This window comes from Brachionichthys hirsutus, chromosome 7, assembly GCF_040956055.1.
Source record: "Brachionichthys hirsutus isolate HB-005 chromosome 7, CSIRO-AGI_Bhir_v1, whole genome shotgun sequence".
Classification (NCBI taxonomy): Eukaryota; Metazoa; Chordata; class Actinopteri; order Lophiiformes; family Brachionichthyidae; genus Brachionichthys; species Brachionichthys hirsutus.
Genome location: NC_090903.1, coordinates 1,684,666 through 1,699,142, shown reverse-complemented (window position 1 = coordinate 1,699,142; position 14,477 = coordinate 1,684,666). Strand labels below are relative to the sequence as shown.

Genomic DNA, 14,477 nt, shown 5'->3' with positions numbered 1-14,477 from the left:
CTTTCTTTAACCAGACAACTAAAACACATTTTTCTACAATCAGTCGTCAAGTCCTGAATTCCATGATCGCATTTATCCCAGGTAAAAAAAAATTCTGACCAATTTAAAAGCTCACAGCACCTGGTATTCCAAGTGAGTCTCCCGCACATGTACTAACCAGGCCCGTGCCTGCTTGGCTTCCAAGATCTGACGAGATTGGGCACTCCCAGGCAGGTATGGCCGTGAGCTGGGGTACAGTATAGAAAACATAGTATATATAGATTTGTCACAATTTTAAACAACTTCAGCAACAAAGGCAACTTTCTTTAACCAGACAACTAAAGCACATTTTTCTACAATCAGTCGTCAAGTCCTGAATTCCATGATCGCATTCATCCCAGGTAGATTTTTTTTCTTTAAATCCAAAATTCTGACCAATTTAAAAGCCCACAGCACCTGGTATTCCAAGTGAGTCTCCTGCACATGTACTGACCGGGCCCTTGCCTGCTTGGCTTCCAAGATCTGATGAGATTGGGCACTCCCAGGCAGGTATGGCCGTGAGCTGGAGTACAGTATAGAAAACATAGTATATATAGATTTGTCACAATTTTAAACAACTTCAGCAACAAAGGCAACTTTCTTTAACCAGACAACTAAAGCACATTTTTCTACAATCAGTCGTCAAGTCCTGAATTCCATGATCGCATTCATCCCAGGTAGATTTTTTTTCTTTAAATCCAAAATTCTGACCAATTTAAAAGCTCACAGCACCTGGTATTCCAAGTGAGTCTCCTGCACATGTACTGACCAGGCCCGTGCCAGCTTGGCTTCCAAGATCTGATGAGATTGGGCACTCCCAGGCAGGTATGGCCGTGAGCTGGAGTGCAGTATAGAAAACATAGTATATATAGATTTGTCACAATTTTAAACAACTTCAGCAACAAAGGCAACTTTCTTGAACCAGACAACTAAAACACATTTTTCTACAATCAGTCGTCAAGTCCTGAATTCCATGATCGCATTCATCCCAGGAAGATTTTTTTCTTTAAATTCAAAATTCTGACCAATTTAAAAGCTCACAGCACCTGGTATTCCAAGTGAGTCTCCTGCACACGTACTAACCAGGCCCGTGCCTGCTTGGCTTCCAAGATCTGGTGAGATCGGGCACTCCCAGGCAGGTATGGCCGTGAGCTGGAGTACAGTATAGAAAACATAGTATATATAGATTTGTCACAATTTTAAACAACTTCAGCAACAAAGGCAACTTTCTTGAACCAGACAACTAAAACACATTTTTCTACAATCAGTCGTCAAGTCCTGAATTCCATGATCGCATTCATCCCAGGAAGATTTTTTTCTTTAAATTCAAAATTCTGACCAGTTTAAAAGCCCACAGCACGTGGTATTCCAAGTGAGTCTCCTGCACATGTACTAACCAGGCCCGTGCCTGCTTGGCTTCCAAGATCTGATGAGATTGGGCACTCCCGGGCAGGTATGGCCGTGAGCTGGAGTACAGTATAGAAAACATGGTATATATAGATTTGTCACAATTTTAAACAACTTCAGCAACAAAGGCAACTTTCTTTAACCAGACAACTAAAGCACATTTTTCTACAATCAGTCGTCAAGTCCTGAATTCCATGATCAAGAATCAAGAATCAAGAATCAAGAAATCTTTAATGTCATTCATACACTCTCATGCACAAACGAAAAACAGCACTCAGGTCCCAGCTCGAGGCGCGCAACACACATTCATTCAACTAAAAGTAAATATATACACAAAATTAAAAAGTGACAAGTGGCAAAGTGACAGTGATTGCACAAAGTGACAGTGATTGCACGATCCCCGTTTGGGTCCAACACGGAAGCAGTGCATTTGGCCTCCGAGTTATCCTCTGTTCACAACCCTCACAGCATCAGGGAAGAAACTGTTTTTGAACCTGGTGGTCCTGGCCCTGATGCTGCGCAGCCTCCTCCCAGATGGGAGGGGGGAAAATAGTCCGTGTGCAGGGTGGGTGGGGTCCTTCATGATGCAGGTTGCCTTTTTCCTGCACCTCCTGCTGTAAATGTCACTCACGGTGGGTAGGCTGCTCTCCGAAGTCCTTTGGGCCGATTTAACCACCCGCTGCAGGGCCTTCCTGTCTGCAGCAGAGCAGCTGCCGTACCACACCGTGATGCAGGATGAGAGGACACTCTCCACCGCACACCTGTAGAAGGACGCAAGGACAGGGGAGCCCATACCTGCTCGCCTCAGCCTCCTCAGAAAGTAGAGGCGCTGGTGGGCCTTCTTCACTAAGGCGGCTGAGTTAGTCCTCCATGTCAGGTCGCTAGCGATGTGCACGCCCAGGTACCTGATGCTCTGGACCACCTCGACAGCCGCTCCTCCGATGTGGAGGGGAGGGGGGGTGTAGCCTCCTTTCCTGTAATCCACAATCATCTCCTTTGTTTTCTTCACATTGATGCAGAGGTTATTATCTCTGCACCACCGCACCAGATGTTCCACCTCCTGCATGTACTCCGACTCGTCGTTGTTGAGGATGCGTCCCACCACTGCTGTGTCGTCTGCGAACTTGACGATATGACTGCTCGGGTACTTGGCTTTGCAGTCATACGTCAGCAGGGTGAACAGCAGAGGGCTCAGAACGCATCCTTGAGGGGAGCCGGTGTTGAGGATGATGGGGGCGGAGGAGATGTTGCGGATTCTCACAGTCTGCGGCCTGTTCGTCAGGAAGTCCAGAACCCAGTTGCACATCGATGGGCTCAGCCCCAGTGTCACCAGTTTGTTGACCAGAGTCTGCGGGATGATGGTGTTAAATGCCGAGCTGAAGTCCAGAAACAGCAGCCTGGCATAAGCATCTCTGGTCTCCAGGTGACTCAGGGCCTCGTGAACCACTGAAGCGATCGCATCGTCGGTGGAGCGGTTCCTCCGGTACGCATACTGATGGGGGTCCACGCTGTCATCGACGCTGTCCTTAATGTGCCCCATCACCAGCCGCTCAAAGCACTTCATGACTATCGGAGTCAGAGCAACCGGCCGATAGTCGTTCAGGCATGATACTGTGGAGGTCTTGGGGACAGGGATGATGGTGGCTGTCTTCAGACACGTCGGCACTGAGCCCTGGGACAATGAGGTGTTGAAGATGTCGGTCAACACCTCGAAGAGCTGATCGGCACAGTCCCTCAGAACCCGGCCCGGGATGTTGTCTGGGCCTGCAGCCTTGCGGGGGTTGATCTTCCGCAGGGACCTCATCACATCCTCAGCAGCCAGACTGAGGGGCAGCTCACCTGGTGGAAGCGTGAGCTTTGTGCAGGGTGACGTGTTGGAGGCCTCAAAGCGAGCGTAGAAGGTGTTAAGGGCATCCGGAAGAGACGGGTCCCTGGGGCACTCCATGACTCTCTTTTTGTAGTCCGTGATGGTACTGATGCCCTTCCACATGCTCCGGGGGTCGTTGGAAGCAAAATGACCCTCTATTCTCCGAGCATAGGAGGCTTTGGCCCTCTTTACCCCCGATATCAAGCTTCTCCTCGCCGCTCTGAGTGCTGGAGCATCACCAGACCTGAATGCTGAGTCCCGGGCTTTCAGGAGAGAGCGAACTTCACCGTTCAGCCATGGTTTCTGGTTGGGGTGAATAGTGACTGTTCTGGTGGTGGTCACATCCTCAACGCATTTGCTGATGAAGCCCAGGACAGATGATGTGTACTCCTCCAGGTCCACGTCTCCAGCATATGTTGCCGCTTCCCTGAAGATCCGCCATTCAGTCCGCTCGAAGCAGTCCTGCAGCTTTGAGGCAGCGTCACCGGGCCACACAGTGGTGGATTTCTGTGTTGGGCGAGTGGACCTGCACACAGGACGATAGGAAGGGACCAGCATGATGGAGATGTGATCAGAGAGGCCGAGGTGGGGACGTGGGGTAGCCCTGTAGCTGTCCTTGCGGTTCGTATACACCCGGTCAAGCGTGTTGTTCCCCCGGGTTGCAATGTTGACATGCTGGTGGAACCGTGGCAAAATGTCCGTCAGGTTGACGTGGTTAAAGTCACCTGCAACCACGTAGAGCGCCTCCGGGTGCTTGTGTTGCTGTTTGCCGATGTTGTCGTGTAGCTCACGTAGCGCCTCGTTAGCATTAGCGCTCGGGGGGATGTAAACAGCTACGACGAACACGGCTGTGAACTCCCGTGGCAGATAGTGGGGCCGGCATCTGATCGTCAAATGTTCTACCGCCTCAGAACAGTGGCTGCTAACCACGGAACAGTTCGTGCACCAACCTCTGTTGATATAGACGCAGAGGCCTCCTCCTCGCGTCTTCCCCGACAGATGGTTACGATCCGCGCGGAAGAGTAGCAGGCCGTCGATCTGAACGGCGGAGTCCGGCACGCTGTTATTTAGCCACGTTTCCGTCAGGAGAAGCACGCAGCAATCCCGCATCTCTCTGTAGGTGTTAAGTCGCAGCCGCAGAAGGTCCATCTTGTTATCCAGCGAGCGAACGTTAGCCAGAAAGAGCGATGGAGCAGCCGGGCGAGTCGGGTTAGCCTTTAGCCTAGCTAGCAGGCCGCCCCGCTTGCCCCTCTTCTGCTTCCGGGCACACCGTCTCCGCTTGCCTCTGGGCCGCTGAACTCTGCTGCGCCAGCCCGATGTCCTCAGGAGCTGTAGCCTTCCCAGCGTGGCTCTGAGAGTTGGTGGAATAGTCGTCGATTGAGCATCGTTGACGCTCAAAAGCTCAGATACACCGTACTTTATCCGCTCACACTCACTTTTCTCCACACACTCATTCATACTAACGCCAAAACCATTCATACTAAAGCCAAGGCTGGGAGCTAGAGAAGCCGCTGCACCACAGCGCGCCGCCATCTTGGTTCATCGCATTCATCCCAGGTAGATTTTTTTTCTTAAAATCCAAAATTCTGACCAATTTAAAAGCTCACGGCACCTGGTATTCCAAGTGAGTCCCCTGCACATGTACTGACCAGGCCCGTGCCTACTTGGCTTCCAAGATCTGATGAGATTGGGCACTCCCAGGCAGGTATGGCCGTGAGCTGGAGTGCAGTATAGAAAACATAGTATATATAGATTTGTCACAATTTTAAACAACTTCAGCAACAAAGGCAACTTTCTTTAACCAGACAACTAAAGCACATTTTTCTACAATCAGTCGTCAAGTCCTGAATTCCATGATCGCATTCATCCCAGGTAGATTTTTTTTCTTTAAATCAAAAATTCTGACCAATTTAAAAGCTCACAGCACCTGGTATTCCAAGTGAGTCTCCTGCACATGTACTGACCAGGCCCGTGCCAGCTTGGCTTCCAAGATCTGATGAGATTGGGCACTCCCAGGCAGGTATGGCCGTGAGCTGGAGTGCAGTATAGAAAACATAGTATATATAGATTTGTCACAATTTTAAACAACTTCAGCAACAAAGGCAACTTTCTTGAACCAGACAACTAAAACACATTTTTCTACAATCAGTCGTCAAGTCCTGAATTCCATGATCGCATTCATCCCAGGAAGATTTTTTTCTTTAAATTCAAAATTCTGACCAATTTAAAAGCTCACAGCACCTGGTATTCCAAGTGAGTCTCCCGCACACGTACTAACCAGGCCCGTGCCTGCTTGGCTTCCAAGATCTGATGAGATTGGGCACTCCCAGGCAGGTATGGCCGTGAGCTGGAGTACAGTATAGAAAACATAGTATATATAGATTTGTCACAATTTTAAACAACTTCAGCAACAAAGGCAACTTTCTTTAACCAGACAACGACAACACATTTTTATACAATCAGTCGTCAAGTCCTGAATTCCATGATCACATTCATCCCAGGTAGATTTTTTTTCTTTAAATTCAAAATTCTGACCAATTTAAAAGCTCACAGCACCTGGTATCCCAAGTGAGCCTCCTGCACATGTACTAACCAGGCCCACGCCTGCTCGGCTTCCAAGACCCGATGAGATTTGGCACTCCCAGGCAGGTATGGCCGTGAGCTAGAGCACGGCATAGAAAACATAGTATATATAGATTTGTCACAATTTTAAACAACTTCAGCAACAAAGGCAACTTTCTTGAACCAGACAACTAAAACACATTTTTCTACAATCAGTCGTCAAGTCCTGAATTCCATGATCGCATTCATCCCAGGAAGATTTTTTTCTTTAAATTCAAAATTCTGACCAGTTTAAAAGCTCACAGCACCTGGTATTCCAAGTGAGTCTCCTGCACATGTACTAACCAGGCCCGTGCCTGCTTGGCTTCCAAGATCTGATGAGATTGGGCACTCCCGGGCAGGTATGGCCGTGAGCTGGAGTACAGTATAGAAAACATGGTATATATAGATTTGTCACAATTTTAAAAAACTTCAGCAACAAAGGCAACTTTCTTTAACCAGACAACTAAAGCACATTTTTCTACAATCAGTCGTCAAGTCCTGAATTCCATGATCGCATTCATCCCAGGTAGATTTTTTTTCTTTAAATCCAAAATTCTGACCAATTTAAAAGCTCACGGCACCCGGTATTCCAAGTGAGTCCCCTGCACATGTACTGACCAGGCCCGTGCCTACTTGGCTTCCAAGATCCGATGAGATTGGGCACTCCCAGGCAGGTATGGCCGTGAGCTGGAGTACAGTATAGAAAACATAGTATATATAGATTTGTCACAATTTTAAACAACTTCAGCAACAAAGGCAACTTTCTTTAACCAGACAACTAAAGCACATTTTTCTACAATCAGTCGTCAAGTCCTGAATTCCATGATCGCATTCATCCCAGGTAGATTTTTTTTCTTTAAATCCAAAATTCTGACCAATTTAAAAGCTCACAGCACCTGGTATTCCAAGTGAGTCTCCTGCACATGTACTGACCAGGCCCGTGCCAGCTTGGCTTCCAAGATCTGATGAGATTGGGCACTCCCAGGCAGGTATGGCCGTGAGCTGGAGTGCAGTATAGAAAACATAGTATATATAGATTTGTCACAATTTTAAACAACTTCAGCAACAAAGGCAACTTTCTTGAACCAGACAACTAAAACACATTTTTCTACAATCAGTCGTCAAGTCCTGAATTCCATGATCGCATTCATCCCAGGAAGATTTTTTTCTTTAAATTCAAAATTCTGACCAATTTAAAAGCTCACAGCACCTGGTATTCCAAGTGAGTCTCCTGCACACGTACTAACCAGGCCCGTGCCTGCTTGGCTTCCAAGATCTGATGAGATCGGGCACTCCCAGGCAGGTATGGCCGTGAGCTGGAGTACAGTATAGAAAACATAGTATATATAGATTTGTCACAATTTTAAACAACTTCAGCAACAAAGGCAACTTTCTTGAACCAGACAACTAAAACACATTTTTCTACAATCAGTCGTCAAGTCCTGAATTCCATGATCGCATTCATCCCAGGAAGATTTTTTTCTTTAAATTCAAAATTCTGACCAGTTTAAAAGCTCACAGCACCTGGTATTCCAAGTGAGTCTCCTGCACATGTACTAACCAGGCCCGTGCCTACTTGGCTTCCAAGATCTGATGAGATTGGGCACTCCCAGGCAGGTATGGCCGTGAGCTGGAGTACAGCATAGAAAACATAGTATATATAGATTTGTCACAATTTTAAACAACTTCAGCAACAAAGGCAACTTTCTTTAACCAGACAACGACAACACATTTTTATACAATCAGTCATCAAGTCCTGAATTCCATGATCACATTCATCCCAGGTAGATTTTTTTTCTTTGAATTCAAAATTCTGACCAATTTAAAAGCTCACAGCACCTGGAATCCCAAGTGAGTCTCCTGCACATGTACTAACCAGGCCCATGCCTGCTTGGCTTCCAAGATCTGATGAGATTGGGCCCTCCCAGGCAGGTATGGCCGTGAGCTAGAGCATGGCATAGAAAACATAGTATATATAGATTTGTCACAATTTTAAACAACTTCAGCAACAAAGGCAACTTTCTTTAACCAGACATCTAAAACACATTTTTCTACAATCAGTCGTCAAGTCCTGAATTCCATGATCGCATTCATCCCAGGTAAAAAAAAATTCTGTCAATTCAAAATTCTGACCAATTTAAAAGCTCACAGCACCTGGTATTCCAAGTGAGTCTCCTGCACATGTACTAACCAGGCCCGTGCCTGCTTGGCTTCCAAGATCTGACGAGATTGGGCACTCCCAGGCAGGTATGGCCGTGAGCTGGAGTACAGTATAGAAAACATAGTATATATAGATTTGTCACAATTTTAAACAACTTCAGCAACAAAGGCAACTTTCTTTAACCAGACAACTAAAGCACATTTTTCTACAATCAGTCGTCAAGTCCTGAATTCCATGATCGCGTTCATCCCAGGTAGATTTTTTTTCTTTAAATCCAAAATTCTGACCAATTTAAAAGCCCACAGCACCTGGTATTCCAAGTGAGTCTCCTGCACATGTACTGACCAGGCCCTTGCCTGCTTGGCTTCCAAGATCTGATGAGATTGGGCACTCCCAGGCAGGTATGGCCGTGAGCTGGAGTACAGTATAGAAAACATAGTATATATAGATTTGTCACAATTTTAAACAACTTCAGCAACAAAGGCAACTTTCTTTAACCAGACAACTAAAGCACATTTTTCTACAATCAGTCGTCAAGTCCTGAATTCCATGATCGCATTCATCCCAGGTAGATTTTTTTTCTTTAAATCCAAAATTCTGACCAATTTAAAAGCTCACAGCACCTGGTATTCCAAGTGAGTCTCCTGCACATGTACCGACCAGGCCCGCACCTGCTTGGCTTCCAAGATCTGACGAGATTGGGCACTCCCAAGCAGGTACGGCCGTGAACTGGAACACAGTATAGAAAACATAGTATATATAGATTTGTCACAATTTTAAACAACTTCAGCAACAAAGGCAACTTTCTTTAACCAGACAACTAAAACACATTTTTCTACAATCAGTCGTCAAGTCCTGAATTCCATGATCGCATTCATCCCAGGTAAAAAAAAATTCTGTCAATTCAAAATCCTGACCAATTTAAAAGCTCACAGCACCTGGTATTCCAAGTGAGTCTCCTGCACATGTACTAACCAGGCCCGTGCCTGCTCGGCTTCCAAGATCTGATGAGATTGGGCACTCCCAGGCAGGTATGGCCGTGAGCTGGGGTACGGTATAGAAAACATAGTATATATAGATTTGTCACAATTTTAAACAACTTCAGCAACAAAGGCATCTTTCTTTAACCAGACAACTACAACACATTTTTCTACAATCAGTCGTCAAGTCCTGAATTCCATGATCGCATTCATCCCAGGAAGATTTCTTTCTTTAAATTCAAAATTCTGACCAATTTAAAAGCTCACAGCACCTGGCATTCCAAGTGAGTCTCCTGCACATGTACTGACCAGGCCCGTGCCTACTTGGCTTCCAAGATCTGATGAGATTGGGCACTCCCAGGCAGGTATGGCCGTGCTGGAGTACAGTATAGAAAACATAGTATATATAGATTTGTCACAATTTTAAACAACTTCAGCAACAAAGGCAACTTTCTTTAACCAGACAACGACAACACATTTTTATACAATCAGTCGTCAAGTCCTGAATTCCATGATCACATTCATCCCAGGTAGATTTTTTTTCTTTAAATTCAAAATTCTGACCAATTTAAAAGCTCACAGCACCTGGTATCCCAAGTGAGTCTCCTGCACATGTACTAACCAGGCCCACGCCTGCTCGGCTTCCAAGATCTGATGAGATTTGGCACTCCCAGGCAGGTATGGCCGTGAGCTAGAGCACGGCATAGAAAACATAGTATATATAGATTTGTCACAATTTTAAACAACTTCAGCAACAAAGGCAACTTTCTTGAACCAGACAACTAAAACACATTTTTCTACAATCAGTCGTCAAGTCCTGAATTCCATGATCGCATTCATCCCAGGAAGATTTTTTTCTTTCAATTCAAAATTCTGACCAATTTAAAAGCTCACAGCACCTGGTATTCCAAGTGAGTCTCCTGCACATGTACTAACCAGGCCCGTGCCTGCTTGGCTTCCAAGATCTGACGAGATTGGGCACTCCCAGGCAGGTATGGCCGTGAGCTGGAGTCCACTATAGAAAACATAGTATATATAGATTTGTTACAATTTTAAACAACTTCAGCAACAAAGGCAACTTTCTTGAACCAGACAACTAAAACACATTTTTCTACAATCAGTCGTCAAGTCCTGAATTCCATGATCGCATTCATCCCAGGAAGATTTTTTTCTTTAAATTCAAAATTCTGACCAATTTAAAAGCTCACAGCACCTGGTATTCCAAGTGAGTCTCCTGCACACGTACTAACCAGGCCCGTGCCTGCTTGGCTTCCAAGATCTGATGAGATTGGGCACTCCCGGGCAGGTATGGCCGTGAGCTGGAGTACAGTATAGAAAACATGGTATATATAGATTTGTCACAATTTTAAACAACTTCAGCAACAAAGGCAACTTTCTTTAACCAGACAACTAAAGCACATTTTTCTACAATCAGTCGTCAAGTCCTGAATTCCATGATCGCATTCATCCCAGGTAGATTTTTTTTCTTTAAATCCAAAATTCTGACCAACTTAAAAGCCCACAGCACCTGGTATTCCAAGTGAGTCTCCTGCGCATGTACTGACCAGGCCCTCGCCTGCTTGGCTTCCAAGATCTGATGAGATTGGGCACTCCCGGGCAGGTATGGCCGTGAGCTGGAGCACAGTATAGAAAACATAGTATATATAGATTTGTCACAATTTTAAACAACTTCAGCAACAAAGGCAACTTTCTTGAACCAGACAACTAAAACACATTTTTCTACAATCAGTCGTCAAGTCCTGAATTCCATGATCGCATTCATCCCAGGAAGATTTTTTTCTTTAAATTCAAAATTCTGACCAGTTTAAAAGCTCACAGCACCTGGTATTCCAAGTGAGTCTCCTGCACATGTACTAACCAGGCCTGTGCCTACTTGGCTTCCAAGATCTGATGAGATTGGGCACTCCCAGGCAGGTATGGCCGTGAGCTGGAGTACAGCATAGAAAACATAGTATATATAGATTTGTCACAATTTTAAACAACTTCAGCAACAAAGGCAACTTTCTTTAACCAGACAACGACAACACATTTTTATACAATCAGTCGTCAAGTCCTGAATTCCATGATCGCGTTCATCCCAGGTAGATTTTTTTTCTTTAAATCCAAAATTCTGACCAATTTAAAAGCCCACAGCACCTGGTATTCCAAGTGAGTCTCCTGCACATGTACTGACCAGGCCCTTGCCTGCTTGGCTTCCAAGATCTGATGAGATTGGGCACTCCCAGGCAGGTATGGCCGTGAGCTGGAGTACAGTATAGAAAACATAGTATATATAGATTTGTCACAATTTTAAACAACTTCAGCAACAAAGGCAACTTTCTTTAACCAGACAACTAAAGCACATTTTTCTACAATCAGTCGTCAAGTCCTGAATTCCATGATCGCATTCATCCCAGGTAGATTTTTTTTCTTTAAATCCAAAATTCTGACCAATTTAAAAGCTCACAGCACCTGGTATTCCAAGTGAGCCTCCTGCACATGTACTGACCAGGCCCGCACCTGCTTGGCTTCCAAGGTCTGGTGAGATTGGGCACTCCCAGGCAAGTATGGCCGCGAGCTGGAGTACGGTATAGAAAACATAGTATATATAGATTTCTCACAATTTTAAACAACTTCAGCAACAGAGGCAACTTTCTTTAACCAGACAACTACAACACATTTTTATACAATCAGTCGTCAAGTCCTGAATTCCATGATCGCATTCATCCCAGGTAGATTTTTTTTCTTTAAATTCAAAATTCTGACCAATTTAAAAGCTCACAGCACCTGGTATTCCAAGTGAGTCTCCTGCACATGTACTAACCAGGCCCGTGCCTGCTTGGCTTCCAAGATCTGACGAGATTGGGCACTCCCAAGCAGGTACGGCCGTGAACTGGAACACAGTATAGAAAACATAGTATATATAGATTTGTCACAATTTTAAACAACTTCAGCAACAAAGGCAACTTTCTTTAACCAGACAACTAAAACACATTTTTCTACAATCAGTCGTCAAGTCCTGAATTCCATGATCGCATTCATCCCAGGTAAAAAAAAATTCTGTCAATTCAAAATCCTGACCAATTTAAAAGCTCACAGCACCTGGTATTCCAAGTGAGTCTCCTGCACATGTACTAACCAGGCCCGTGCCTGCTTGGCTTCCAAGATCTGATGAGATTGGGCACTCCCAGGCAGGTATGGCCGTGAGCTGGGGTACGGTATAGAAAACATAGTATATATAGATTTGTCACAATTTTAAACAACTTCAGCAACAAAGGCAACTTTCTTGAACCAGACAACTAAAACACATTTTTCTACAATCAGTCGTCAAGTCCTGAATTCCATGATCGCATTCATCCCAGGAAGATTTTTTTCTTTAAATTCAAAATTCTGACCAGTTTAAAAGCTCACAGCACCTGGTATTCCAAGTGAGTCTCCTGCACATGTACTAACCAGGCCCGTGCCTACTTGGCTTCCAAGATCTGATGAGATTGGGCACTCCCAGGCAGGTATGGCCGTGAGCTGGAGTACAGCATAGAAAACATAGTATATATAGATTTGTCACAATTTTAAACAACTTCAGCAACAAAGGCAACTTTCTTTAACCAGACAACGACAACACATTTTTATACAATCAGTCGTCAAGTCCTGAATTCCATGATCGCGTTCATCCCAGGTAGATTTTTTTTCTTTAAATCCAAAATTCTGACCAATTTAAAAGCCCACAGCACCTGGTATTCCAAGTGAGTCTCCTGCACATGTACTGACCAGGCCCTTGCCTGCTTGGCTTCCAAGATCTGATGAGATTGGGCACTCCCAGGCAGGTATGGCCGTGAGCTGGAGTACAGTATAGAAAACATAGTATATATAGATTTGTCACAATTTTAAACAACTTCAGCAACAAAGGCAACTTTCTTTAACCAGACAACTAAAGCACATTTTTCTACAATCAGTCGTCAAGTCCTGAATTCCATGATCGCATTCATCCCAGGTAGATTTTTTTTCTTTAAATCCAAAATTCTGACCAATTTAAAAGCTCACAGCACCTGGTATTCCAAGTGAGCCTCCTGCACATGTACTGACCAGGCCCGCACCTGCTTGGCTTCCAAGGTCTGGTGAGATTGGGCACTCCCAGGCAAGTATGGCCACGAGCTGGAGTACGGTATAGAAAACATAGTATATATAGATTTCTCACAATTTTAAACAACTTCAGCAACAGAGGCAACTTTCTTTAACCAGACAACTACAACACATTTTTATACAATCAGTCGTCAAGTCCTGAATTCCATGATCGCATTCATCCCAGGTAGATTTTTTTTCTTTAAATTCAAAATTCTGACCAATTTGAAAGCTCACAGCACCTGGTATTCCAAGTGAGTCTCCTGCACATGTACTAACCAGGCCCGTGCCTGCTTGGCTTCCAAGATCTGACGAGATTGGGCACTCCCAAGCAGGTACGGCCGTGAACTGGAACACAGTATAGAAAACATAGTATATATAGATTTGTCACAATTTTAAACAACTTCAGCAACAAAGGCAACTTTCTTTAACCAGACAACTAAAACACATTTTTCTACAATCAGTCGTCAAGTCCTGAATTCCATGATCGCATTCATCCCAGGTAAAAAAAAATTCTGTCAATTCAAAATCCTGACCAATTTAAAAGCTCACAGCACCTGGTATTCCAAGTGAGTCTCCTGCACATGTACTAACCAGGCCCGTGCCTGCTTGGCTTCCAAGATCTGATGAGATTGGGCACTCCCAGGCAGGTATGGCCGTGAGCTGGGGTACGGTATAGAAAACATAGTATATATAGATTTGTCACAATTTTAAACAACTTCAGCAACAAAGGCATCTTTCTTTAACCAGACAACTACAACACATTTTTCTACAATCAGTCGTCAAGTCCTGAATTCCATGATCGCATTCATCCCAGGAAGATTTTTTTCTTTAAATTCAAAATTCTGACCAATTTAAAAGCTCACAGCACCTGGCATTCCAAGTGAGTCTCCTGCACATGTACTGACCAGGCCCGTGCCTACTTGGCTTCCAAGATCTGATGAGATTGGGCACTCCCAGGCAGGTATGGCCGTGCTGGAGTACAGTATAGAAAACATAGTATATATAGATTTGTCACAATTTTAAACAACTTCAGCAACAAAGGCAACTTTCTTTAACCAGACAACGACAACACATTTTTATACAATCAGTCGTCAAGTCCTGAATTCCATGATCACATTCATCCCAGGTAGATTTTTTTTCTTTAAATTCAAAATTCTGACCAATTTAAAAGCTCACAGCACCTGGTATCCCAAGTGAGTCTCCTGCACATGTACTAACCAGGCCCACGCCTGCTCGGCTTCCAAGATCTGATGAGATTTGGCACTCCCAGGCAGGTATGGCCGTGAGCTAGAGCACGGCATAGAAAACATAGTATATA

At 44.7% G+C, this 14,477-nt stretch overlaps 34 pseudogenes; all 34 read right to left on the bottom strand.

The window, feature by feature from the left end:
* Nucleotides 1-108: 108 nt before the first annotated feature.
* Nucleotides 109-227, bottom strand: LOC137897680 (5S ribosomal RNA; annotated as a pseudogene).
* A 196-nt stretch (nt 228-423) lies between these two features.
* LOC137896269 (5S ribosomal RNA) lies at nt 424-542 on the bottom strand (annotated as a pseudogene).
* A 196-nt stretch (nt 543-738) lies between these two features.
* LOC137896526 (5S ribosomal RNA) lies at nt 739-857 on the bottom strand (annotated as a pseudogene).
* Nucleotides 858-1,052: 195 nt separating this feature from the next.
* LOC137896529 (5S ribosomal RNA) lies at nt 1,053-1,171 on the bottom strand (annotated as a pseudogene).
* Nucleotides 1,172-1,366: 195 nt separating this feature from the next.
* LOC137897156 (5S ribosomal RNA) lies at nt 1,367-1,485 on the bottom strand (annotated as a pseudogene).
* A 3,407-nt stretch (nt 1,486-4,892) lies between these two features.
* On the bottom strand, nt 4,893-5,011 carry LOC137896433 (5S ribosomal RNA; annotated as a pseudogene).
* A 196-nt stretch (nt 5,012-5,207) lies between these two features.
* On the bottom strand, nt 5,208-5,326 carry LOC137896525 (5S ribosomal RNA; annotated as a pseudogene).
* A 195-nt stretch (nt 5,327-5,521) lies between these two features.
* Nucleotides 5,522-5,640, bottom strand: LOC137896954 (5S ribosomal RNA; annotated as a pseudogene).
* A 510-nt stretch (nt 5,641-6,150) lies between these two features.
* On the bottom strand, nt 6,151-6,269 carry LOC137897854 (5S ribosomal RNA; annotated as a pseudogene).
* Nucleotides 6,270-6,465: 196 nt separating this feature from the next.
* On the bottom strand, nt 6,466-6,584 carry LOC137896865 (5S ribosomal RNA; annotated as a pseudogene).
* Nucleotides 6,585-6,780: 196 nt separating this feature from the next.
* LOC137896524 (5S ribosomal RNA) lies at nt 6,781-6,899 on the bottom strand (annotated as a pseudogene).
* A 195-nt stretch (nt 6,900-7,094) lies between these two features.
* On the bottom strand, nt 7,095-7,213 carry LOC137897037 (5S ribosomal RNA; annotated as a pseudogene).
* A 195-nt stretch (nt 7,214-7,408) lies between these two features.
* Nucleotides 7,409-7,527, bottom strand: LOC137897770 (5S ribosomal RNA; annotated as a pseudogene).
* Nucleotides 7,528-7,723: 196 nt separating this feature from the next.
* On the bottom strand, nt 7,724-7,842 carry LOC137896812 (5S ribosomal RNA; annotated as a pseudogene).
* Nucleotides 7,843-8,038: 196 nt separating this feature from the next.
* Nucleotides 8,039-8,157, bottom strand: LOC137897467 (5S ribosomal RNA; annotated as a pseudogene).
* A 196-nt stretch (nt 8,158-8,353) lies between these two features.
* LOC137897793 (5S ribosomal RNA) lies at nt 8,354-8,472 on the bottom strand (annotated as a pseudogene).
* Nucleotides 8,473-8,668: 196 nt separating this feature from the next.
* On the bottom strand, nt 8,669-8,787 carry LOC137897452 (5S ribosomal RNA; annotated as a pseudogene).
* Nucleotides 8,788-8,983: 196 nt separating this feature from the next.
* LOC137896519 (5S ribosomal RNA) lies at nt 8,984-9,102 on the bottom strand (annotated as a pseudogene).
* Nucleotides 9,103-9,297: 195 nt separating this feature from the next.
* Nucleotides 9,298-9,416, bottom strand: LOC137897472 (5S ribosomal RNA; annotated as a pseudogene).
* Nucleotides 9,417-9,610: 194 nt separating this feature from the next.
* On the bottom strand, nt 9,611-9,729 carry LOC137897326 (5S ribosomal RNA; annotated as a pseudogene).
* Nucleotides 9,730-9,924: 195 nt separating this feature from the next.
* LOC137897455 (5S ribosomal RNA) lies at nt 9,925-10,043 on the bottom strand (annotated as a pseudogene).
* A 195-nt stretch (nt 10,044-10,238) lies between these two features.
* LOC137897834 (5S ribosomal RNA) lies at nt 10,239-10,357 on the bottom strand (annotated as a pseudogene).
* A 196-nt stretch (nt 10,358-10,553) lies between these two features.
* LOC137896822 (5S ribosomal RNA) lies at nt 10,554-10,672 on the bottom strand (annotated as a pseudogene).
* Nucleotides 10,673-10,867: 195 nt separating this feature from the next.
* LOC137896835 (5S ribosomal RNA) lies at nt 10,868-10,986 on the bottom strand (annotated as a pseudogene).
* Nucleotides 10,987-11,182: 196 nt separating this feature from the next.
* Nucleotides 11,183-11,301, bottom strand: LOC137897792 (5S ribosomal RNA; annotated as a pseudogene).
* A 196-nt stretch (nt 11,302-11,497) lies between these two features.
* Nucleotides 11,498-11,616, bottom strand: LOC137897480 (5S ribosomal RNA; annotated as a pseudogene).
* Nucleotides 11,617-11,812: 196 nt separating this feature from the next.
* Nucleotides 11,813-11,931, bottom strand: LOC137896875 (5S ribosomal RNA; annotated as a pseudogene).
* A 196-nt stretch (nt 11,932-12,127) lies between these two features.
* Nucleotides 12,128-12,246, bottom strand: LOC137896326 (5S ribosomal RNA; annotated as a pseudogene).
* A 195-nt stretch (nt 12,247-12,441) lies between these two features.
* Nucleotides 12,442-12,560, bottom strand: LOC137897769 (5S ribosomal RNA; annotated as a pseudogene).
* A 196-nt stretch (nt 12,561-12,756) lies between these two features.
* On the bottom strand, nt 12,757-12,875 carry LOC137897791 (5S ribosomal RNA; annotated as a pseudogene).
* Nucleotides 12,876-13,386: 511 nt separating this feature from the next.
* Nucleotides 13,387-13,505, bottom strand: LOC137896874 (5S ribosomal RNA; annotated as a pseudogene).
* Nucleotides 13,506-13,701: 196 nt separating this feature from the next.
* On the bottom strand, nt 13,702-13,820 carry LOC137896313 (5S ribosomal RNA; annotated as a pseudogene).
* A 195-nt stretch (nt 13,821-14,015) lies between these two features.
* Nucleotides 14,016-14,134, bottom strand: LOC137897471 (5S ribosomal RNA; annotated as a pseudogene).
* Nucleotides 14,135-14,328: 194 nt separating this feature from the next.
* LOC137897325 (5S ribosomal RNA) lies at nt 14,329-14,447 on the bottom strand (annotated as a pseudogene).
* Nucleotides 14,448-14,477: the final 30 nt, after the last annotated feature.